This window comes from Microcebus murinus, chromosome 2, assembly GCF_040939455.1.
Source record: "Microcebus murinus isolate Inina chromosome 2, M.murinus_Inina_mat1.0, whole genome shotgun sequence".
NCBI classification, from domain to species: Eukaryota; Metazoa; Chordata; class Mammalia; order Primates; family Cheirogaleidae; genus Microcebus; species Microcebus murinus.
In genome coordinates, this window is record NC_134105.1 from 69,210,344 (window position 1) to 69,237,169 (window position 26,826).

The 26,826-nt window shown below is 40.0% G+C and overlaps 1 pseudogene; it reads left to right on the forward strand.

Annotated features, from left to right (window-relative positions):
• The first annotated feature begins 10,244 nt into the window (after positions 1 to 10,244).
• On the forward strand, positions 10,245 to 11,556 carry LOC105861761 (neugrin-like; annotated as a pseudogene).
• The last annotated feature ends 15,270 nt before the right edge of the window (positions 11,557 to 26,826 follow it).

A 26,826-nucleotide genomic window follows, 5' to 3' on the forward strand; every position in this document is an offset into this window, starting at 1 on the left:
AGAATCTTTGGGGTTTTCTGGATATAAGATCATATCGCCAGGAAAGAGCAATCGTTTGACCTCTTCTGCCTCCATATGGATGCCCTTGATTTCCTTCTCTTGTCTGATTGCTCTGGCTAGGACTTCCAGCACTGTGTTGAAAAGAAGTGATGATAGAGGGCAACTTTGTCTGGTTCCAGTTCTAAGCAGAAATGCTTTCAATTTTCCTTGTTCAGTATGATATTGGCTGTGGGTTTGTTGCATATGGTTTTTATCATTTTGAGCTAAGTCTCATCTACAAACTATTTTGTTAAGTGTTCTTATCATAAAATGGTGCTGAATTTTGTCAAAAGCTTTTTCTGTGTCTATTGAGAGGATCTTATGGTCTTTATTTTTATTTCTATTTATATGGTGAATTACATTTATAGATTTGCATATGTTGAACCATCCCTGCATCTCTAAAATGAAGCCCACTTGGTTGTGAGGAATGATTTTTTTGAGGAGCAGCTGAATGCTTTTTGCTAGGATTTTATTGAGAATTTTTGCATCTATATTCATAAGGCATATTGACCTATAATTTTTTGTTTTATTTATTTATTTATTTTTTGGTGCATCCTTTCCTGGTTTTGGTATCAGTGTGATGTTGGCTTCATAAAACATGTTGGGGAGGACTCCTTCCTTCTCAATGTTGTGGAATAGTTACTGCAGGATAGCACAAGTTCTTTGTAGGTCTGGTAAAATTTCCATGTGAAACCATCTGGTCTGGGACATTTTTTTCAAGGAAGATTTTTTATTGCTGCTTCAATTTCGGTACTTGATATTGGTCTATTCAGGAATTCTATTTCTTCCTGATTGAGCCTAGGGAGGCTGTGTGTTTCTAAGAATGTATCCATTTCCTCCACATTTTCAAGTTTATGTGCATATAGATTTTTATAGTATTCAGAGATTATATTTTGTATTTCTATGGTAACAGTTGTAATTTCTCCTTTTTCATTCATTATTGAGGTTATTAGAGTCCTTTATTTTCTACTTCTGGTTAATCTAATAAGAGGTGTGTCGATTTTATTTACCTTTTCAAAGAACCAGATTTTTGTTTTATTAAGCATTCATATAGTTCTTTTGTTATCAATTTCATTTAGTTCTGCTCTGACATTGCTTATTTCTTTTCTTCTGCTGTGTTTGGATTAGCTTACTCTTCTTTTTCCAGTTCTTTTAATTGATTCATTAGATTGTTGATTTGTGATCTTTCTATCTTTTGGATGTAGGCATTTAAAGCTATAAATTTTCCTCTCAGGACTGCTTTAGCTGTGCCCCACAGATTTTGATAAATTGTGTCTCCTTTATCATTTAGTTCAAAGAATCTTTTGATTTCCGTCTTAATTGCCTCTTTGACCCAATAATCATTCAGCAGTAGATTGTTTAGTTTTCATGATTTTGTGTAGAAATTAGTGTTTCTGTTGGAGTTGATTTCTAATATTATTCTCCTGTAGTCTGAGAAGATGCATGGTATAATTTCTATTTTTTAAAATTTTTAGACATGTTTTATGGCCTAGGATGTGGTCAATCTTAGGGAATGTCCCATGAACTGATGAGAAGAATATATATTCAGTGGTTTGGGGGTAGAAAGTTCTATAAATGTCTGTCAGGCCCATTTGTTCTAGAGTTCTGTTTAAGTCCATTATTTCTTTATTTTCTGTTTGGGAGATCTGTCCTGTTCTGTCAGTGGGGTGTTGAAGTCTCCAGCAATTACAGTCCCATTGTTTATCATTTTGTTTAGATCAAGTAGGATTTGCTTTATGAATCTGGGTGCACCTGCATTGGCTGCATAAATATTTAGAATTGTTACGTCTTCCTGTTGAATTGTTCCCTTTACCATTATATAATGACCATATTTATCTTTCATTACTTTTGTTGATTTGAAGACTAAGTTATCAGAAATCATAACTGTTATACCAGCTTTCTTTTGGTTTCCATTTGCATGGAATGTTGTTTTCCAACCCTTCACATTGAATCTGAATGAGTTCTTATGAGTTAGATATGTTTCCTGAAGACAGCAGATACTTGGCTTGTGTGTATTTATTTATCCATTCATCCAGCCTATGTCTCTTCAGTGTGCAGTTCAAGCCATTCACATTTATTGAATGAATTGATAAGTGGGGAGGATTTCTGTTCATCCTGTTGAGTTGAACATTGTTCCTTTGTTTCCTCTCTTGAGCTATTGTTGTATATGGCCTTTGAACTTTAGCTCTTGGATGATTTTACACTGGTGAGGGCCTAGTGTGCTGATCCGTGTGTAACACAGTTCTGAGTACTTCCTATAGGGCAGGTCTTATTTTGATAAAGACCCTCAGTGTTTGCTTGTCTGAGAAAGACTTTATTTCCCCCTCATATATAGAAGTTAGTTTGGCAGGATACAAAATTCTAGGCTGGCCATTTTTATGTTTGCAAAGACTGAGAATGGGGCTCCAGTTCCTTCTAGCTTATAAGGTCTCAGTTGAGAAGTCCGCAGTTAGTCTGATGGGTTTTCCTTTGTAAGTTACCTATTGCTTTCATGTCAGGGCTCGTAGGAGGCCCTGTTTCAGGATTATTTTGGCCAGTCTGATGATATGTGTCATGGTGTTTTTCTCTTTGCAATGAATCTCCCAGGAGTCCTTTGAGCTTCTTGTACCTGGATACCTAGATTTCTAGGAAGGCCAGGAAAATTTTCTTTAATTATTCCCTCAAATAGATTATCCAACCCTTGTGTATTTTATTCTTCACCCTCATAGATGCCTATGATTCTTATGTTAGGCCTCTTCACATAATCTCATATTTCTTGTAGGCTTTGCTATATTCTCTTATTTCTGTGCTCTATCTCTGCAACTGATTTGTTGAATTGAAAGGTGTTGTCATCAAGCTCTGAGATTATTTCTTCTGCTTGATCTAACCTATTATTAAGACTTTCCACTGTTTTTTGTATTTCTTTGAATGAATTTTTCATTTCCAGAAGTTCATTTGATTTTTCTTTAATATTTCAATTTCTTTAATGAATTTTTCATTTATTTTCTGCATACTTTTTATGGTTTTGTGGTTTCTTTTTATTGAGTTTCCATTTTATCTTGCATTTCATTGAGCTTCCTTACAATCTACATTTGAAATGCTTTATCTGTCATTTCAATGTTCTGATTTTGGTTGGTATCCATTGCCAGAAAGCTGGTGCTCTCTTTTGGGGGGGTCCTTTTGCTTTGATTCTTTATACTTCTGGAGTTTTTTCACTGATTCCTTCTCATCTGGAGCAGGTGTTGCTTCTTAGTTTTGGATTTTCTTTTGTTTAGATAATGCCACACCAAGTTTAATATCTGATCCAGAAGGTGGTGCTTGTGGGTGAGAATCAGGCACACCCTGTATGATGAGGCAGTAAATGCAGTAAAAGGGCATGCAAACTAACCTTCCTGTCAGTAGGTGGTGCTTGCTAGGAAGGACAAGCTGCAATGTTGTTTTTGGTCCAGTGACCAAAGTTCTTCCTCAGGAGAAGAACTCTAATGCCCCAGGTGGTGGGTGGGGCCCTGGAAATTCCAGCGGTGTCCTTATTCTCCACATCAGCTGTGGAAGGTGGGGGAGTGAAGCTGGATGTGGTTGGGTTTGGTAGGTCAGCCCTCAAGCTTCACAAATGTTTTCGGTAGTGGTCAAAGGTCTGTTTTCTGCCTCTGGGCAAAGCTGCCGGGGAGGGGCTAAAATGGCCCCACTTAACCAAAAAGTCTGTGTATGGAGTCAGGGCTGTCTGAGGTCCTCAATCAGGCAGTTTGGAGCAGGCTTCCATCCTTTCCATCACCCTACCTCCCATTCCATAGTTTCTTCCAGGCCTCTGCCAGCAGACAGGACCTCAAGCCAGTTTAGCTCCCTGGCAACTATGATGCAGGCTGGAGATTCCCTGCCCAGGATGATGGCCTGATCTGGAAGCTTGGCCCTCCCACAGGAGGAGGGGTGCCCCATGAGCATGCTGCAGTTAGGACCCACTCTGCATGCCTTGATCTGCCCCTGCTGGTACCCACACTTCGAGAGACTAATTCACAAATATCTCCTCTGTGATCCCAGGTGACAGGATTGAGACCTGGGTATACAGGATTTGGCCTGCAGGTCCATCCCCTAGGTCCTGGAGATCAAACCCTGACCATACCAGGAAGAAGGATACTGGTCCCAAGTGTCTCTCACTGGTCACCCAAGCTGATTCAATGTCCCCCCCCCATTCATACATACCTCAGGGTGTATACCACTCTGCTGGAGTCACTGGGCAAGCAGCACCAGGGAGGGCCAGCAGGCAGGAAGCCTATAATCCTGAGCACCCCTCAGTCTGCTGCAGGACCCCAAAAGAAAAGGTCTTAGCCCCATTCTCTGTGGAAGCCTCCAGGCGGTGGTTCAATTGTTTCTCTCCACAGACACAGGTAAAGGGGAATGGGGTGGAAAAGAGTCTAGGTAGAGGAAAGTCCATTCTCTGTTTGTCTCCAACCCTCTCTCTGGGAAGCAGTCTGCCCAGAATGATGGGGCTCTGGAATTACACAGATCACCCAGGACCCACCGCCTGTAGCTCCTACAGTCTGGGCCAGACTTGGGAAATGTCTATGTGAAGATAAATAAGACAGAACTTGAGGAGTTGAGGTCTCCTGAGGAGGGCAGAGGTGCCAGGTGGGTAGAGAAACAAATATGGCACCTGCCATCTCACTTAGGTCTGTGGGGCAGGAGGCGCCCCCTGGGAGAGGAGTGGCGAGAGCCTGGTGCCCTGTCTGCAAGAAGCTCTCTGCTCACTGGTGGCAGCAGTCTCTGGGTTTGCTTTGGCAGGAGGTCTCTCCAGCAGCTCAGGAGTTCACCAATAGTCTGAGATGCAAGGGAAGGGAATGTTAGCCAATTCACCGTCCCTTCTCACTGATCTCCAAGCCTCTCTGGACTTATTCCCCACCGACGCCTTTTCTCCTTCCAGTTCTGCTCCACAACTTCTTCCGGTGGAGTCCACTATAGGTTCTGGTACGCTTTCTTCAGACCATCATCTGATCTGTGTTTGTCTGTTTGTTTTTTCTCTTTCCTCTAAAATGTCTCCTTCTTACAGAGAAATTCTGGCTGGTGGTATCTGATCCACCATCTTGTCCTCTTCCACTGTAATTTTTAATCTTGGGGACAGCAGTTTGCCCTTTGTCCTCATCTCTCTTACAGATCCAAGAAGAGTTATTGATTTTTTCAGTTTTTTCAGCATTTTATTAGTTGTTAGAATGGAATAGGAACTTCTAAGCTCTTTACATGCAAAATAGAAAACCAGAAATTGATCTCCAGCTTTTTCATAAATAATCCAATAAATTTTTTTAACATCCAAAGAATGTCAGGGATCCACTCCCTCAACTTATAAATAATAATAACAGCTGATATTTGTGGAGCACTTACCATGTGTCAGGAAATGTTCTAAGCACCCAGTATGTATATAGATTTAACTCATTTAAGTTTTTTATAACCACTCTTTGAGGCAGGTTTTATTATTACCCCCACTCTACTATTGAGGAAACTGAAACATAGAGAGGTTAAGTAGCTTAACCAAGTCCACCCACTTAGTAAGTGATGATGGGTCTTGAACTCAGCACAACTTCAAGCACTTGTATTTTCAATTACTTTGTTTTATTGCTGTCCTACAAGGCAAGAGTTCTAGTAACTGTAGCTTTAAAAAGGTATGGGCATATGCATACTGATTTGAATACCCATCTCAACACGTTTGGGTCTCCCTGAGGCTTTTTAATCCACAGGTTGGAAATCACTCTCCTTTACCCAGCATTGCCATTAATATCTCCAGGTTCTCATCTCCATATTAGAGACATTTGGAAATTTGAAACTGCAGTTTCAGAGTCATACATTTAATATAGCTATAAATAGCTATGAATATATGCAATTGCTGCTTAGAAGCAAACATTCTAATTGTAAAATAATTCTGAGTTATTTTAAAGACAACAGTGACTCAGCCCATTTTATTAGTTGATCAGAGAAAGAAGCACTGCTATTGTGCCAATCAGAGCAAGTACATTGGGATCTAAGTCATCGTGTTAGAATTTTAATAAGTATAGATATAGGCCATTTTCTATCTCTGTGATTTTTGACCTCTATTTCAATCACAATTCTGGTACATGTTCTTCCTTCATAAAATACAAAATAGGGTAGAATAAAATAGAATTAATAATAAAATTAAAATAATAAAATAAAATATTAAACTCCTATCCATTCTTTAAGAAGCAGCTTAAATCAATTCTTTAACACCCAAAACTAGCCCTCACTCACCCAACAAATCCCCAGGGCTATGATTGTTTGTTCCTTCCTCTTTGCTATTATATACTTTTATTATGGCATTATGGCATCACATTATATCATAAGTCTTCATAGGGAAGTCTCCTTTACTAAACTGTGGATTCCTTGAGGACAAGCAACTTCTTATTTTCTCAGCAGTATTTCAAAACAAATACTCCATAAATATTCAAGAAATTAGTCTAGAGACTACATAGCCTATTTGTATTTCTCAGACAATATTTCTACTTTTCCCCAGTTAAAAAATCTAGATCTTCTCAATTAGGAAAAGGAAATTGCAAAATATGTGAGAATTTGGTTATTGCACTGAAATTCTAATCATTTGGTTTTAATATTCTTCCTCAGATAGAAGGCTTCACTGATCATGGGTTGGCCTCCTTTCTAGTGAAAATAATATCCTCAAGAAATGAAGCATAAAGGTTATAAATATGACTTGGAGACAAACCAGGGTTTCTGTTTTGTTCTAACACTTGTGTAACTTTGAGCAAGCTATTAAGGTTTAGTTTTCAGATCTGTAAAATGAGAAGCAGTATTTACACGTGGGGAAGTTGCGAGGATTAAATGAGTTAATACATGTAAACAATGTCACATGAGCCTGGCATAAAATTAACTGCTTAATAAATATTATTTGAACAGTTAAGACATGGTACTCTATCTTAGGCTGGGTTTGCCAAAAGCAGGCCCTGAGATAAGGATTTGTGTATAAGCAACTCACTAAGGAAGTTCTCAAGGAAAAAGTGGTATGGGAGTAGGGGAAGCTGGACAACAGAAGCCAGGCAGGGGTGTGATTATGGGCAATGTCCCATGGAGGTAGCATCAGCCTGATCCCCAGGGATCTCTAGTGTACAAATACAGTCAAAATTTATCCCAACCTAAGGTAAAGGCGCTAAGATTTCATATCCCTGCATTGTCAATCATTGCCTAAGGACTGCCTTGCAGGATGTACGCTATCTTCTGGTTCTCTACATAAATGGGTAAAGTAGCCTAGTAGACTGAGGGTCATTCTCAAAGAAGAGTTATAGGTATGGGCCTTTAGAAGCAAAGACATGTTTATACATGGAGAAGGAGCATACAGGAACAGTAAAAGGAAAATGAGGTGATTTGGACAGAGCATCACACCCGCAAGGTATAAACAACCAGGAAAAATGTAACTACTCAGAGCATGGTGTAGAGACAGATAAACATAGGATCAAATCACATCTCCTCCCCCTTTCTTGGTTTTATAAACTTGGACAATTTACTTCACATCTCTGAGTCTCTGTTTCACCATTTTATAGAAGAGGGTGATAACACCTGTCTCAAAGAGTGATTATGAAAACTAAATGAGGTTAATGTAGAATAACTATCAGAGTATCTGAAATACTCAGATAGGCTCAGTAAATATTAATTCTCTCTGGTCCTTGAAGGATCTCTTGCATATACAAAGAATGGATTATAGCGATAATTGAATAGATGAAGTAAGTACTCTGTAAGTACTTAAACCTAGCATAAAATTCTTTAGAGAAATTGTTTAAAGCAACTTTGTTCAAAGAATATTTCTTCTTCTTATGGCTTTTTCAATTCTTCTGATTATATGAAGAGAACTTTTATAGAGAAATCATAATTTAAGAGTCACATGTTATAATATTTCTGTAGCATCCACTAAGCTTACAGCTTCTTAAAAGAAATGGGTGCCTTGAGCTCAGGGTACAGGGAGTGTAACAAACAGCAGCAGCAGCAGGAGCAGCTGCCACCAGGGAGAGTAAAGAGGGCTGGAGCAGCCTGGACAAGGAGGAAGCCAAGAGAAGAGCTCACATGGGCTACAAGTCAAATGTCTCCAGTTTAAGTTTTGCCATTAAGTCAGTTACTTTCCTCAAACATCAGCCTTCTCATCTATAATGTTGGTGGTCAAGCTAGTCAGGGGTCCTCAAACTTTTTAAACAGGGGGCCAGTTCACTGTCCCTCAGACCATTGGAGGGCCGGACTATAGTTTAAAAAAAAACTATGAACAAATTCCTATGCACACTGCACATATCTTACATTGAAGTAAAAAAAACAAACGAGCAAAAACACCCGCATGTGGCCAGTGGACCATAGTTTGAGGATGCCTGAGCTAGATGGTCTCTAAGGTACTTTCTAGTACTAAAATTCTATTGTGTGGATATTCAAAACCTCAACTCCTAAATCATTGATCTGGAGGATTTCCTGTTATGGTACAAAGGGTACAAAAGTTCAGGGAAGGGAAATGATAGGCTGGATTGCTCAGGGAAGTTTTCATAGGGAAGTAGAATTTAAGCTGGATATCGAAAAATAAGCAGAATGAGGAAAATGAGTGTGATCAAGGACAAAATAGTGGAAAATAGAAATCATTTTTCACAAAATATGAATAGTTTTAATTAGAGATTTATTATAGATAGTATTGGGAGATAAAGCTAAAAATTATAATTTGAAACCAGATTGTGATGAATTCTGAATAGCAAGTAAAGGATTGTGCCAGCATAAAGGGAATGATAAATGTTGAAGAATTTGAGAAAGGAAAGGTGGTATTATGCATGAAATAACTTGGTTTTATGTAACATAAATTAAAACTGGAAGACAGTCTTGGCTAAGAAATCTTTTAAAAGACTGACAAATTGCCCAGTTATGAGATGAAAATTCTTGAAAATTGAGGTTTTTATACCATTCATTTAACACTATAAAAACAATAATTGAATAAAGCACAGACCTCTAACAGTGAGAGAAAATGAAATCATCTCCTACAGTCCATCCCTGTGAGAAGGTAGATTCCCTTTCATTTGTGTGAGACTATTTAGCTCTTTATACATAATCACCTCCCCTTGATGGGTTTGAAAGTGCAACTTTGGGAGTAGGAGCAGGCAAGAGATGAAATATTATTGCGTAGAATGGAAAGTATTTTGAGTTCCAGGAATGTAACAATCCCAAAAGGAAGAAGTAAGAAGCAGAGAATGGGGAAAGGATAGGGGGAAACTGGGTACTAAGTAAAAGAAGGGCCATTGAGAAATCCTTAATGTCCCAAGAATGTACAAAAATATGTGATTTTGGCCGGGCGCGGTGGCTCACGCCTGTAATCCTAGCACTCTGGGAGGCCGAGGCGGGCGGATTGCTCAAGGTCAGGAGTTCAAAACTAACCTGAGCGAGACCCCGTCTCTACCATAAAAATAGAAAGAAATTAATTGGCCAACTAATATATATATATATAAAAAATCAGCCGGGCATGGTGGCTTGTGCCTGTAGTCCCAGCTACTCGGGAGGCTGAGGCAGGAGGATCACTTGAGCCCAGGAGTTTGAGGTTGCTGTGAGCTAGGCTGACGCCACGGCACTCACTCTAGCCTAGGCAAGAAAGCGAGACTCTGTCTCAAAAAAAAAAAAAAAAAAAAAATATGTGATTTCACATTGTTTCCTGTTTAGTGTATTTCGTGTATTAAAGTGGCAATAACAGAAACAAAACACAGCCAATTTACCCTTCAGAGACTAGAAGTGATTCGGAAATAAACATTGGAGTCAGACAGATGATCAAAATATTAGAGCTCTATACATGGTAAAGCTAACCTAACAATATGGCTTCACCAAAAGCACAGTTGGGGTTTCTAATGCTTCTCCATATGTCTAGAACTCAGACACTCCCTTTGCCACCTCAAAAACATTTGCTGCAAAGCAGTTGCTTATCTGACTAGCTACGAAGGGACTCACAGCTTCACATAAATTGGACACTAGGAATAGGGAAAGAGAGACTGGTTTCCAGATTTGCCTCTAGAAGGTAGGACAGGGCCCCAGGCCGTCTGCTTCGCAGAAGGAATCCACAGTAGAGCATACATTCTGAAGACAGAGAGATCCAAAGAGCAGGCAGAAGAAACTAAGGCTCACAGGATAAATTCCACCCTATTTCTATCCCAGGTTCTGTGTTAATGGTGACTAACTTATAATAATTAAAATCCAGGTTTTGCATCGACAAGATGGTCACCCTAAGTCTCTTGCTGAGTGGGCGCGTTCGCACTGCAGTCAAGCGCTGAGGGGTCGCAGCCCAGGTTGGGGGGTGGGGAGTGGCTGGCATGCGCCCTGTCCCCAAGGGCCGGACCCGGATTCCGACTGGGAGCCGGAGGAGCGGGAGCTACAAGAGGTGGAGAGGTACCGGTTCCTCCCCGGTCCCTCAGCCTGAAGCAGGGCTGTGCACCGCAGCGCTCCAGGCAGCGCCCCCCTGGCGCCAGGCGTCCTGCCACTGCCTGCACTCCCAGCTCTTGTTTCTTCTTACCCGTTGTCCGGGGCATGGGGGCAGATGTTCAGCTCCCTTGGGACCACGAGTCCCTTCACCAGTGACGTATTTCATCACCAGGTTAGAGAATTCGGCATGCATATGGGCAGTTATTGCTCTGTTAGATTTCTGGGGTGGTGTACAGAGCAGCTCTGAGCCTGCAGACATGGCTCGGTTGCCCTTTTGAACAAAGAGAAGAGGGTTGCCTCTGTGATTTAACCTGAGGCTCTTCAGACACCCATCTTGCTTCTACGCATGGCTTCTGCCATCGCTTCTCTCCCCCAGCACCCTGAAAAAATCAATCCGATTCCAGAAAATTCGTAGGCAAATGGAGGCTCCAGGTGCCCTGCCCAGAACCCTGACGTGGGACGTCATGGAGCAGATCCGGTATTTACATAAGGAATTTGCAAAGTCCTGGTCAGTTCCCAGGTTGGCTGAAGGCTTTGATGTCAGCACTGAAGTGATCTGAAGAGTTTTAAAAAGCAAGTTTGTACCCACCTTGGAGCAGAAATTGAAGCAAGATCAAAAAGTGGGCTTGCCCACTTAAGAGAGCTGGGCTTGCCCACTCGCTACAGCAGATCCAGGGTTCTGGAGGTAACTGGAAGCTGCTCTGTGCAGGCCACTTTGTATCAGGCTCTTTGCTGATAACAGAGGATGAAGCTTCATCCAAAGGCCAGAGCCACGGCACAGCTTTGAAAGTGATAGAGTCGAATGCTCACAGTACAAATACACCAAGGAGACAGAAAGGAAGGGATAAATAAAGGAATTCAGAGCTTGGAGAAAGAGAGTTTTGTTCCTGTCCCTGCAAAAGTACTGGTCATCGGAGAGAGCTGCAGAAGTACTCTACCAGTGATTGTGATGGCACCGGGAGAACTGACAGTGATGGATTGCCAAGTGATGAGAAGCTGGAGAAGTTGAAGGCAGGGGCACCAGGTGACCAGAACTTCAGCAACAAAGTAGTGCAGAGGGGGCTGGAGGTTTTTGACAGCAATGGTAACTTCCTGCACAAAATATGAGCTGGGGCTTGGCTTGTGGAGGTGCCTCATGAAACACAACTGGACAAGTATATTTGTAGCTGCCTGGATTTCTGTGTATGGATTAGCCACCTTAGAATGGGAGGGAGTGATGAGCCTGGAACATGGGAGGAAATTGCTGCTTGGATAGAGTCAAACTTCCTGGAGCACTGCTCCCAGTCTGACCCCTATAGGTCTTTAGTACTCATCATTCGTGTTTGGGCTCTGTGTATATTGAAAACCAGCCCATGTTACATGTGTTGTTAGGAGTTTCTATGACACTTGCAATATATATTTGGGAAGAAATGAAAACTTTGCCTTCTGACCTAATTTCCTTCTTGATCAATGAATACTAACAGTTCTGGAACTGTGTCAATGGTTTTCCTTACATGCAAAATAAAGTAAAATGTAGCAGTCAAAAAAAAATTAAAATCCAGGTTTGCCTTCAAAAAATTGTATAAGGATAACTCAGGTTTTCAGTTGAAAAAGGTCTTTTCATTTTTTTAAATAAAAATTTTACAAATATTATTTCTTCCAAGAAATAAAAAAAATGAAATCATGACCACACACCTACCTCAATAAGAATCCAAATCTTCTCACAGAAAATGAAAATAGCCATTACTCTCTTACTCTCTTAGCATGTAACTGACCCATGATTTAAAAGTCTGGTGAGGGGAGACTTCTCTATTACCATAGAAATCAGAAGTTCTGACTCTCCCTGGAGAATTCAGTGTTGTTGAATTAATTTCCCAGAGAAAAGGAGACTCTGGAATGGGATGTTAAAAAGAAATAAAGAACATAAAACTCATATCCCATTTTCTGTATTTGGCATATTCATTCTCCCTGTAAAGAATATAAGGAAGGGATTTATGAAAAATGGCGGAGTAGGGGTGCCCTCCTGGCTCTCTGATCCCAGAGCGAAAAGTGAAGAAAGCAGATAACCACACGCGAGCGATCTGCACTTCCACGGGACCAGCTTCACAAGCCTGCAGACATCCACCGGGAAACGGAGGGATAGGACAATCTACAGCCTAAAGCAAAGGTGAATCGATTATTCTTCCGCAAAACTCGGGGATTCGGAGACACATGACAGGGAGGGAGCGATGCGTGGTTTGGGTCACAGCCGGCTGGCAGTGGCTCCAGCCCTACCTGGTGCTGAGAGACACCCCCTCCTACACCGAGCTCCACTTCCACGTAGGCTGGGAGGTGCCTGAAGTTGATGAGAAGTGGTAGCGCTGGACAAAGCCGTGTGGAGAGGAGACTAGAGCAGGGAACACTCTGAGTTCTCCAGAGCACACAGCTGAGGCAGTTTAAGGTGGGGGAGGGTCCGAACCTAGCAACCACTCTCCGCACAGCAGGAACCAGAGCCCACTCAGGCATCTCCCTGCAGAACACTGTCAGGTCAGGTTAAGGGGAGTTTACACAGAAGGAGGCTTTGACATTGGATATAGATGAGGTTTTGTGGTTTTTTGTTGTTGTTCTTTTTTTTTTTTTTTTTGAGACAGAGTCTCGCTTTCTTGCCTAGGTTAGAGTGAGTGCCGTGGTGTCAGCCTAGCTCACAGCAACCTCAAACTCCTGGGCTCAAGCAATCCTCCTGCCCCAGCCTCCCGAGTAGCTGGGACTACAGGCACGAGCCACCATGCCCGGCTGATTTTTATATTATATATTAGTTGGCCAATTAATTTCTTTCTATTTTTATGGTAGAGATGGGGTCTCGCTCAGGCTGGTTTTGAACTCCTGACCTTGAGCGATCCGTCCGCCTCGGCCTCCCAGAGTGCTAGGATTACAGGCGTGAGCCACCTCGCCCGGCCTAGATGAGGTTTTAGATAGCGCTGAGAGGTCAGAGTGCACAAAGTTAGACTCCTTGATCCATCGGACCCCCTCCCTCTGCCCCTCCAGCACTGCTCCTGCCTCCCCATTCCAGTGCTGACTTGGGCTTGGGGTTTGGAGGGGAGGTCTGCAGAGAGTGCTGGTACATGCCCCTGCCCCACCAATTTGATATTGGACTATCTCTCGCTGCACAAGTGGCACTGACTCTGTGCTCAGAGAGTGGAGCCCGCCTGGGGAGGGCAGTACTGCAGGGGAGGCTGCCTTTGGTGGATATAAGGCAGAGAAACATTAGGTTCCACACACTCCTGTGACCCGGAGCCCCGCCCTGGGCTTCAAAGTTTCTGTCCCTGCCTTGGGGGCAGAGCTGAGATAGGAACTATTCCCGTTCCTGCCGCTTATCTCTGCCTGTGTAATTAAGGAGGCAGAAGACAGGGATTGGTGGGTCCTGATGCCTGCCTGCCGGCTTCTGGACGTTCTGTCTCTGCACAGGTCTCCCGTGCTCTGTGTCCAGAGTGCGGAGCCCGCCTGGGCAGGACCTAACCTAATAGGAGGCTACCTTTGGTGGTTATAAGGCAGAGAGATTTTATGGCCACCACACTCCAGCAACTTAGGGCTGTACCTTTGGCTCCAAAGTTTCTGTCCCCCGCCTTGGGGGTGGAGCTGAGATAGAAACTGTCAGCGTTCCTGCTGCTTATCTCCACCTGTGTAATTAAAGAGGCAGAAGATGGGGATTGGTGGATCCGGCTGCCTGCCTGCCAGCTTCTGGACAGTCTGTCCCTGCACAGGTCTCCCACGCTCTGTGCCCAGAGTACGGAGCCCATTTGGGCAGGGCCTAACCTTGAAGGAGGCTACCTTAGGTGGATATAAGGCAGAGAGACTTTACGACCCACACTCTCCTGTGACCTGGGACTGCACCCTTGGCTCCAAAGTTTCTGTCCCTACCTTGGGGCAGAGCTGAGATAGAAACTGTTCCCGTTCCTGCCGCTTATCCCCACCTGTGTAATCAAAGAGTCAGAAGACAGGGATTGGTATGTCCGTCTGCCCGCCTGTCGGTTTCTGGACAGTCTCTCCCTGCACAGGTATCCTGTGCACTGTGTACAGAGTGAGGATCCTGCCTGATCAGGGCCAAGCCTAGTAGGAGGCTGCCTTTGGTGGTTATAAGGAAGAGAGACTTTACGACTCCCACACTCCTGTGACTTGGGGCTGTGCCTTTGGTTCAAAAGTTTCTGTCCCCACTTTAGGGGCGGAGCTGATATAGAAACTGTCCTGGTTCCTGCCGTTTATCTCCATTTGTGGAATTAAAGAGGCAGAAGACGGGGATTGGTGGATCCAGCTGTCCCGCCTGTCGGTTTCTGGACAGAGTAATCTCAAACCGTATCATAGTTCCTCCCTCTTCAATCTAGGGGTTAAGAGCGATCTCCCACTCACAAGAATTATCCAACCCCCAAATCTCTGAGCAAGGGGCCTACACCTATTAATCTCAATAGACATAAGGTGAAGACATTAGACCAAAATCTACCCAACAGAATCAAAATCCTCTAAGTCACTACAGGACCAGTCCATATACGCCCAGCCCTGCCAGAGATCAATCCTTAGAAACACCAGACCTTAGCCTGTAATCCAACCCCAACACCTCTGGTCCTCAGCAAAACATCCAGATGAGAAAGAACCAGTGGAAGATCACAGGAAACACAAAGGAGCAGAGAGAAAAGTCACCTCGAAAAGATAATGGTCAATCCCCATCAAACACCAACTTACATGATACAATTAAACTGACGGAAGAAGAATTTCGAATATGGATTGTCAGCTCAGTGGAATTGAAGAGAAAATAGAATCACAACACGGAGAAACCTCAAGAACAATACAGGAAATGAGTGAAAGATTCTCCAAGGAAATTGGAATTATTCAGAAGAACCAAGCAGAAATCTTGGCAATGAAGGAAACAATCAAGGACCTCCATAATACAGTAGAAAGCATCAAAAAGATGATGGACCATGCAAAGGAAAGAATCTGAGCTTGAAGATTATGCCTATGCACTAAACAAATCAGAGGTAGAAAGGGAACACAGAAACAAGAAACAAGACCAGAGCTTACAAGAAGTATGGGATTATGTAAATAAACCAAACCTCAGGGTGATCGGGTTACCGGAAGGGGAAGAGGAACAATCACAAGGCCTGGAAAACTTATTTCATGGAATACTCAAGGAAAGCATGCCGGGCCTGGTCAGAAATCTTGACATACAAATACAAGAAGCACACAGAACGCCAGGGAGACTCAACATGAAAAGGAAATCACCTCATCACATGGTCATTAGGTTGACCAAAGTAAATGTGAAAGAAGCAATACTCCGTTCAGCCAGCCGAAAGCAATTAACCTATAAAGGAAAACCTATCAGACTAACAGCAGACTTCCCATCTGAAACCTTACAAGCTAGAAGGGATTGGGTGCCTATCCTTAACTTTCTAAAACAGAATAATGCCCAACCTAGAATTCTTTATCTGGCAAAATTAAGTTCATCTATGAAGGAGAAATAAAGTCCTTCTCAGACAAGCAATCACTAAAGGAATATGCAAAGTCCAGACCAGCCCTACAGGAAATTCTCAGACCTGCATTTCTAACCGAACAGGGCAATAGACACTTCTCAAAGTAAAATCTTCAAAGAATTAAAGTTTAGATCCTGATTTACATGTTGGCACAAAAAGTAAGACAAAGCAATAAGTCTTCACTCAACAATATGAATGGTAATCTTCCTCCAATTTCAATCCTTTCAATAAATGTAAATGGTTTAAACTGTCCTCTGAAGAGGCATAGATTGGCAGAGTGGATAAAACTCCACAAGCCTAGCATCTGCTGTCTACAGGAAACACATCTAACCTAAAAAGATGCCTTCTGGCTAAAGATCAAGGGATGTAAAGCTATCATCCAGTCAAACGGAAGTCAAAAGAAAGCTGGGGTAGCTATACTATTTGCAGATAACATAAGCTTTAAAATAACAAAAGTAAAAAAGGATAAAGAAGGCCATTTTATAATGGTGAAAGGGAAGATCCTACAAGAAGATTTAACAATTCTGAATATTTACGCACTCAATGCAGGAGTACCCAATTACATAAAACAAACCTTGTCTAATCTAAACACCATGTTACACAACACTGCCATAGTAACAGGGGACTTCAACACTCCATTGAATGATCTGGATAGATCCTCCAAACAGAAAATAAGCAAAGAAATAATGGACCTGAACAGAGCCCTTGATCAAAAAGGTCTGACAGATCCCTATAGAACATTTCACCCAAATAAAACTGAATTTACATTCTTCTCAGCAGCTCATGGATCCTTCTCCAAAATTGATCACATCCTAGGCTGCAAATCAGATCTGAAAAAATTCAAGAAAATAGAAATTATACCTTGTATCTTCTCCGACCATAATAGTATAAAATTACAGTTCAATTCCAACAGAAACAGTTGACACCTCAAAAAATCATGGAAACTAAACAATCTATTATTGAAAAATTATTGGGTCAAGGAAGAAATTCAAAGGGAAATCAAGAATTTCTTTGAACAAAATAATAATGGTGATACTTGTTACCAAAACCTGTGGGATACAGCAAAAGCTTACCCGAGAGGAAAACTAATAGCAATTAATGCTCACATTCAAAAACCACAAAGCTTAGATACTGACAACCTAATTAATAAGCTCAAGGAACTGGAAAAAGAAGAGCAAACAACTTCCAATCCTAGTAGAAGAAAAGAAATAATGAAGATCAAAGCGGAACTGAATGAAATGGAGAACAAGAGAACTATCCTAAAGATCAACAAAACCAGAAGCTGGTTTTTTGAAAAGATAAACAAAATTGATAGCCCTCTTGCTAGATTGACAAGGACTCAAAGGGAAAAGACTCTAATAAACTCAATAAGAAATGAAAGAGGAGAGATCACAACAGACACCACAGAAATACAAAACATTATATTTGATTACTATAAAAATCTATATGTCCAAAAACTACAGAACGAAGATGAAATGGACAAATTCCTAGATACATACAACCTCCCTATGTTCACCCAGGAGGTAACAAATCTCCTGAATAGACCAAGTTCAAGCTCAGAAATTGAAGCAGTAATTAAAAACCTCCCCAAACAGAAAAGTCCCGGACCTGATGGCTACACTTTAGAGTTATACCAAACATACAAAGATGAACTCATACCTATACTACAGAAACTATTCAACACGATTGAGAAAGATGGCATCCTTCCTAACTCATTCTATGAAGCCAGTATCACCTTGATACCAAAGCCAGGAAAGGATGTAACAAAAAAAGAAAATTATAGACCAATATCCCTCATGAATACAGAAGCAAAAATCCTAAATAAAATTCTAGCAAATAGAATTCAGCAGCACATCAAAAAAATAATTCACCATGACCAGGCGGGCTTTATTCCAGGGATGCAAGTTTGGTTCAACATACACAAGTCTATAAATGCAATTCACTTCATAAATAAAATCAAGAACAAAGACCATATGATTCTGTCAATAGATGCAGAAAAAGCATTTGATAAAGTCCAACACAACTTTATAATAAAAACTCTTAACAAAATAGGCATAGACCGTTCATACCTTAAACTTATCAAATCCATTTATGACAAACCCACTGCTTATATCATCCTAAATGGGGAAAAATTGAAATCATTCCCTCTTCGATCCAGAACCAGACAAGGATGCCGACTGTCTCCTCTCCTATTCAACATAGTACTTGAAGTCCTAGCTATAGCAGTCAGACAAGAGAGGGGTATTAAGGGCATCCAAGTGGGGGCAGATGGGATCAAACTCTCGCTCTTCACTGATGATATGATATTATACCTAGAAAACCCCATGGGGTCATCCAAGAGACTCCTAGACTTAATAAATAAATTTGGTAAAGTTTCAGGCTATAAAATCAATATACACAAATCAGAATCATTCATATATGCCAAGAACCATCAAACAGAAATTCAAATCAAAAACACAATACCCTTTACTATAGCCTCAAGGAAAATTAAATATCTAGGAGTATACTTAACAAAAGATACGAAAGATTTATACAAGGAGAACTACGAAACACTAACAAAAGAAATTGCGGATGATTTGAACAGATGGAAACATCTACCTTGTTCATGGATTGGTAGAATCAATATCGTTAAAATGTCAATATTACCTAAAGTCATCTACAGAATTAATGCAATCCCCATCAAAATATCACCAGCATTCTTTACAGATCTAGAAAAAATAATTCTGCACTTTGTATGGAACCAGAAACAACCTCGTATAGCCAAAGCAATCTTAAGTAAGAAGCACAAACTGGGTGGCATCAATCTTCCTAATTTCAAACTTTACTATAAAGCAATAATATTTAAATCAGCCTGGTACTAGCACAAGAACAGAAGCATCGATATCTGGAATAGATCTGGGATACCAGAGATGAAACCATCAGTATACGGCAACCTAATATTTGATGAAGAAGACAAAAATATACAATGGGGAAAAGAATCCCTCTTCAATAAATGGTGCTGGGAAAACTGATTAGCTACATACAGAAGATTGAAACAGGATCCAGATCTCTCACCTCTCACAAAAATTCACTCAAGATGGATAACAGACTTAAACCTAAGGCATGAAACCTTAAGAATCCTAGAAGAAGACATTGGGAAAACCCTATCAGATATTGGTCTAGGCAAAGAATTTTTGAGGAAGAGCCCCAAGACAAACACCGCTGCATCAAAAATAAACAAATGGGGTCTCATCAAATTAAAAAGTTTCTGCACAGCTAAGGAAACCATCATTAGAGCAAATAGACATCCCACAGAGTGGGAGAAAATATTTGCTCTCTACACTTCTGATAAAGGCCTAATAACAAGAATCTATCTAGAACTTAAAAGAATAAACAAGAAAAAATCAAACAATCCCATCAAGAAATGGGCAATGAAAATGAACAGAAATTTCACCATAGAAGACAGAATAATGGCCTGCAAACATATAAAAAAAATGCTCAACATCTCTAATCATTAGAGAAATGCAAATCAAAACCACAATGAGATACCATCTAACACCAGTGAGAATGGCTTGTATCAAGAAATCCCAAAACAACAAATGCTGGCGAGGATGTGGAGAGACAGGAACACTCCTACACTGCTGGTGGGATTGCAAATTAGTGCAACCTCTGTGGAAAAGAATATGGAGATACCTCAAACAGCTAGATATAGAAATACCATTCAACCCAGCAATAGCATTGTTGGGCATCTACCCAAAAGAGCATAAGACATTCTACTATAAAGACATCTGCACCCGAATGTTTATGGCAGCACAATTCACTATTGCAAGATCATGGAAACAACTCAAGTGTCCATCAATTCACGAGTGGATAACTAAAATTTGGTATATGCTCACAATGGAATACTATTCAATTCTAAGAAATGACAGTGAGCTAGCACCATTTATGCTATCCTGCATTAAGCTTAAACTCGTTATCCAAAGTGAGATGACACAAGATCAAGAAAATGGGCTCCACATCTACTCGCCATCTAATTGGTACTGACTGATTAAAACTATGGTGCTCAAAGGGGGATATTGCCCACTAGGGTTTGGGGGAGGGGGAGATACACATCTTAGGGTTGTGGCGAGCATAGTGGTGGGGGAGGGAATACCTTTAACCCTTCCAAGGGAAAGGCAAAGATATACGATGTAACCCAAAGGTCAAAAAAAAAAAGGGGGGGGGCCCTTATATCGGGTGGTGGGCAAATGGGAGGGGGGAGGAGAAGAAGTATTTACACTTACAAAATAGGTGCGATGCGTAGGACATGCTTGACGTTTTGGTAAGGCGGGGCGGGGGGGGGGGGTTTGCAGGGGAGGAATGGCAGGGGCAACATATGTAACCCTAACAATATTTGTACCCCCATAATATGATAAAAAAAAGAATATAAGGAAATTCTTTTATTAATAAATTTATCAAGCAGGGAGTGGTGGCTCACACCTTTAATCCTAGCACTCTGGCAGGCCGAGGCAAGAGGATTGCTTGAGGTCAGTAGTTCGAGACCAGCCTGAGCAAGAGTGAGACCCCATCTCTACCAAAAATAGAAAGAAATTAGCTGGACAACTAAAAATATATAGAAAAATTAGCTGGGCATGGTGGCACATGCCTGTAGTCCCAGCTACTCGGGAGGCTGAGGCAGGAGGATTGCTTGAGCCCAGGAGTTTGAGGTTGCTGTGAGCTAGGCTGACACTATGGCACTCTAGCCCGGGCAACAGAGTGAGACTCTGTCTCAAAAAATAAATACATAAATTTATCATGGAGAATACAAATCTGTTTCTTTTATGGCTCTTGAAAAAACAGTGTTTTTCATTCAAATGTGAATACACTTTGGCTTATTGCAGGTAATAAAATGTCTGTCTGAGCCAGAAAGAGAGTAGAAGAGGGAATTATTAACCCAGTAAAGACAAGTTCTCCTAAGATCTTAAACATTCACCCAAACTGTCAATGCTATATCATAGAATGTGTTACCCACTGGAATCAGTAATTAATTTAACTTTAGAAACTATTTTCCTTTTTGAGTTATGATCTGATAACTAAACCTAACAAAAACTGTACTTTGAAGTTGAATATAAAGGTTTTGTAAAGAAACAATGCATAGTAATTACATTTGCAAAAATAAAATATTTACCAATTTTGTAGTATTTCACATATCAACCTAGAGATCTAGAGATCGTATAAAAAAGTGACACAAAAATCAGCATAATCAAATTTGAATTAGTATATGATATTCAAGGACACTGGAAGCATTTTAGCAAAGTAGCCTCAGCATTAAATGTATTAAATATCTCTAACCTTGTATACAATTAGAGAGAAAAATCAAAATTAAAATTATAAACTATGTAGAAACAAATGTCAAATACATCAGGGGAACAAAATAAACCATCTAGACTGTAACACCATATATTAAAACTTGTAGAATATGGCCAAAATAGTACTGAATGTACTCATTTTAGTATTTATTTATAAACAATAATGAAAATAAGTTAGCTGATCAACTTGAGAACCTAGAAAAAGAATTAAATTATAAACCTAAAAGTAATAAAAGCAATGACTAATGATGAAAGAAGAAATTAATGAAATATAAGCACCACCAACAATAACAACCAAAAGCAGCAAAAAATCATTTTTAAATATATAATTTCTGGCACTAGAGTAGGTATGGGGGAAAACTTTCTGTTACATTTTATAATACCAAATACTGGAAACCTAAATACATATCAATGCTCATTAATAAGGAATTCTTAAATTGTGGTTAATCTATATTATAAAATTATATTCAATGTTTAAAAAGAATGAAATAATTCTATATGTACTACTATGGACTAGGTTTCCTAACCTCATGTGTGCACAAACCAACTTCAGGATTGTTGCTATGTTCACATACTCATTCTACTATTTTCCTAATATTTTTATTTAAATCAATTCACTTTAAAAGAAAAAAAATAAAAAATAGAACTACCATACAATCCAGCAATCCCACTACTGGGTATGTATCCAAAGGAAAAGAAATCAGGATATGAAGGGATATCTGCACCTTATGTTTATCGCAGCACTATTCACAATAGCCAAAATAAAGAATAAACATAAGTTCCATCAAAGGACGCATGAATAAAGAAAATGTTATATATATACGAAATCTATCCAGAAAGTATCCAGCCATGTAATATGAAAAATAGGAACATATACTGTAGAAGGGACAAGATACATGAAATATTGTACATAAGGCAATGAGGCCTCAAAGCAGGCACCTTGGGACCTCACACAGTTCTTGCAGAGTCTCTTAACCTAACTGGTACACATTCAGTATTCTCAGGTGTTCTTCTTGTTGCAGGCCTTCCAGAATATGGATCACTTTCAACAGATTATCAACCTTCTTTGAAGCATTTGTGCCACACTTTTATTTGTGCTGCACTCATTGCATCATCCCCGAAAGCCTTCTGAATCATCCAAATAGTTTCCGCAGAGGACCATTCAAGCTTAACACAAAATCTGATGCAAATTCATTGCTCTACTCAGTCATTTTGAATGCGACAGCCACACACTACACATACTCACTCAATGGCATCTAACGCCCTACTGACTTGTACAGTGAAATTGTCATTGTTCACGCATGCACATCCCAGTACATTTTCCTTAGCTGCCAGGTTACATGGTTGTCACGCAAACCGTTCCTGTTATATTAACAATGGCTGGATACTTTCTGGACAGGCTTTGTATACACAATTGAGCACTATATGACCATAAAAAAGAATGAAGTCATATCATCTGCAGCAACATGGATGGAACTGGAGGTCATTATGTTAAGTGAAACAAACCAGGCCCAGAAATACAAATATTACATGTTCTCACTCATATCTGGGACCTAAAAATGTTGACTTCATGGAGATAGAGAGTAGAATGATTGATACCAGAGGCTAGATGGGCTGTGTGTTGGGAGAGGGAATGAAGAGAGGTTGGTTAATGGTATAAATGTACAAATAGACAGAAGGAATAAGTTCTAGTGTTCAATAACAATACTTTATTGTATATTTCAAAAGAGCTAGAAGAGAAGATTTGAAATGTTCCTAGCACAAAGAAATGATAAATATTTGAGGTGACAAGATATGCTAATTACCCTGATTTGATCATTACACATTGTATGCATGTATCAAAATATCCCATGTACCCCATAAATATATATAATTATGTATCAATAAAAAAACTTGGTATCATTCTCACAATAATATCTGTGAAAATGCAAGTTCGATATGTTGGATACATTTTTGTATTACGTACTAAAATTCAACACATAACAACTGACTTTTTTCAAAGCTCTTCTTTGACCCAATAATAGACAAGGCAACCCAACCTTTTTGAATGACCCATAGGAGCCTGTTTCCCTGAGTTGGAACTGGTTTAGTCTCTCCTTAACACAGTTCTTTCTGGTTTGTGACAAGCAATCCTCTGCTAGAATGCTTATCTGAGGCTGGGTTGATGGTGACAGTGGCTCTTCTAGCTGGACCAGCAGACCAGGAATTTCTAAGAAGTGGACGAGTTTTGGATGGGGATGGCTCTGAGGGCACCAGGGTACCTGCCCACTTCCCTCTTTTCCAAAAATATTAGAAACTCAGCTCAGCAGACAGATGGAAAATAAGTCAAGGACATACATTTGCCTCCAATTCTAAGGTTCCTGTGATGCCAGTAACAAATAGAGAGGCACTATTATAAATATTTACTTATTTCCACCAGGCTGCATGTGCTCATTGCCTGAAGGGAGCTTTTCCTAACTCCTTAGGCAAAGAGGAAATCCCTCCTTTCCAATCTTATAACCAAGACTTTCCTGGTTTTATTTAGGGAGTAATATGACCTCCTCAAAATAAAGTAGGTACTCCCCCGAACAATAGAGGGGATCTGAGTCCCCCAGGCTTCCTCAACATTTCAAAGACCTTGGATACGCTTCTGTTCGGGCATTGTGACAGGCTGTTATTTTTGTTTAAAATTATAATCATTCATTCATGCAGTAGGTCCATCAGTCAAAAACAATTTTCTGAGCACAAACTCTATGGGATGGGAGCATGCTTGGTTTGCTTGAAGCCACCAAGCTAGAGTTCAGAGAGAAGTAGGGTACAATAGGAGGGGAGGTCAATAAGGGAACCAGGGCAAGACTGCATAGGATGTATTTGTTAATACCTAGATCTCTATCCACAGTATAACAGCTCCATCCCATATCTTGCGCAACATATTAATTCTGTGAATGTACAAATATTAGGTTATTAAGTATGAAATATCCGATTTTCTTATATACTAAGTTTGACAGTTAATATCTCTGACATTTCATTTTGACACTTGTTTTATTTTTATTGTGAAGGTACATCCTCAGTCTTTCAAACGCACATTTTGGTTTGTGATTATCTTTCAAAAAAATTTTAGAGCAATTTTTGTGAAACCATGGATAAGTCAAAAATTTATGTTATTTTTGAATATGAGTTCCATTGTGGAACCAATGCAGCACAAACAGCTCGAAATATTAACATGTGTTTGGGGAGGATGTGCCTAATGAACATACAGTACATCGATGGTTTGAGAAGTTCCATTCTGGTGATTTTAATCTTGAAAATGAGGCATGTGGGTGACCTGAGACCAAGGTGGATAATGATGAGCTGAAAGCTGTAGTGGACGCGAATCCATCTGAACCTGTGCATTAATTAGCAGCAGGGTTTGACGTTACTATTCCAACAATATTGGATCATTTGAAACAAATTAGCAAGATAAAGAAGCTGGACAGATGGGTCCCACATGAATTAAATGTGCGTCAAAAGAGAAATCATCTTGAAGCTTGCCTGTCTCTGCTATCATGACATAAAGACAAACCATGTCTACACTGTATTGTTATGTTGATGAAAAATGGATTCTTTTTGACAATTGTAAGCATTCTGCACAATGGGTGGATAAAGACGAAGTGCTGTAAATAGTCCAAAACTGAATATTCATCAACAAAAACTAATGGTGCCTGTTTGGTACAGTGCTGGTATTATCCACTATAGCTTCATGAAACCTGGTCAATCCATTACAGCAGATGTATACCTCAACCAGCTGGACTAAATGATGAGGATTCTTGAGATTAAGCAGCCGAGACTGGTCAATAGAGACAGGCCAATCCTCTTGCAAGACAACACTCGACCTCATGTTGCACAAACAATGCTGCTCAGACTACAGAGGCTGAACTTGGAAACTCTCTGTCATCCACTATATTCACCAGACCTTGCACCAACTGACTACCACTTCTTCCAGGCTTTGGACCACTTCTTGCAAGGAAAAATATTCAATTCTCAACAAGCTGTGGAAAATGCCTTTTGCAATTTCATTGCCACTCACTCTCTAAGCTTCTTTGTTTCTGGCATAAGCAAGCTACCATTAAGATGGCAAAACTGTGTTGACAGTTTAGACGCACACTTGAATTAATTGTACTGCTTCTTGTAAACTTTTGACTCAAAATTAGACATTTCATATTTAATTATCTAGTATCTTATAATACTCCTGAGGAAATGAAAGTAGGGTGTGATATGCTGAGAGGACAGAGTTTGGTCAAGTATAATACAACCTCTATCTTGGGGATGTTGCCAAGATTTCAACATTGTGTCCTCTCACCTGAACTCTAAAGACATTTTCTGCTAATCTATTTTCATAAGTCCTGCTTTCTTTTGCTTTAGGATAAAACATTCTTAATTCACTACCACGACCCCTAACCTGACCCCTTTACTCTCTTTTTAAATTTTTTTATTATTTTAATTTATTTATTTGTAGAGATGGGGTCTCACTATATTGCCCAGGCTAGTCTCAAACTCTTGACCTCAAGTGATCTTCCTGCCCCAGCTTCCCAAAGTGCTGGGATTACAAGCATGAGCCACCATGCCCAGCCTCTGTCTCCTTCTTTCTCTCTCTTAACTTATTACATTACTTGCCTAATAAAGCAACATTGCCTCATTAAGGAGTGATTAAATCCATGGGCTCTTGGGTAAGAATGCTGGCTCCAGATTCAGACTGCCTAAGTGCCTTAGTTCCTCCATACATAAAATTAAAATTATATCCATGCTTACCTTTGAGAATTGCAGTGAGGATTAAGTGAGAGAATCTGTGCCCTGGTAAGCACTGAATAAATACTATTAATATTATTCATTCTGCTTCAACAGTAACCAGTAAACTATTAGATGTTTTTGATATGCTTGTATAACAACAAATTTTATGCATTTTTCACTGGGAAGGATTTTTTTTATTAGTTTACTCTAATAACTTGACTTTATCAAATCTTCCTAAATTTATTAAAGCCTTAAAATCTTTGGTCTCAAACCCATCTTATCTAATTTGATGTTATTTATATTTAATAATTTGATGTTATTTATATTTAATAATTCAATGTTATTTATATTTAATAATTTTATATTCTCTTCCATTATTTATACCATTATAAATAATCTAGCTAATAACTAAATTGCTTTGTAAAACTGAAGACCAACATTAGTATTACTGTGTCTCTTCATTTGATTATGGATTGTTATTAATCTTCACATTCTACTCTACAGAAAATATAAAGTATATGTCTATATTTAAGAAATTAACCAAAGTTAGAAAGTATAAAAATTTGTGTCCCAAGAGGAAGATGTGCAATGAATTTTATAAAAAGATCTGACTTCCTCTATGTTTCTTAGTCACTTTTACCGTAACATACAATAAAATGATTGAATTGAAGTTAAACATTTCCCAGATAGGTAACAGTGACCTTTGTACAGCCAACATCCCATAATCAGCCAACATTGATCATTTTTAGGAGTATATATACATGGAGAAAAATCAGATGGGCAAACCAACATCCAGGTTTGTTCAACCTGACAACTAGACAGGAACA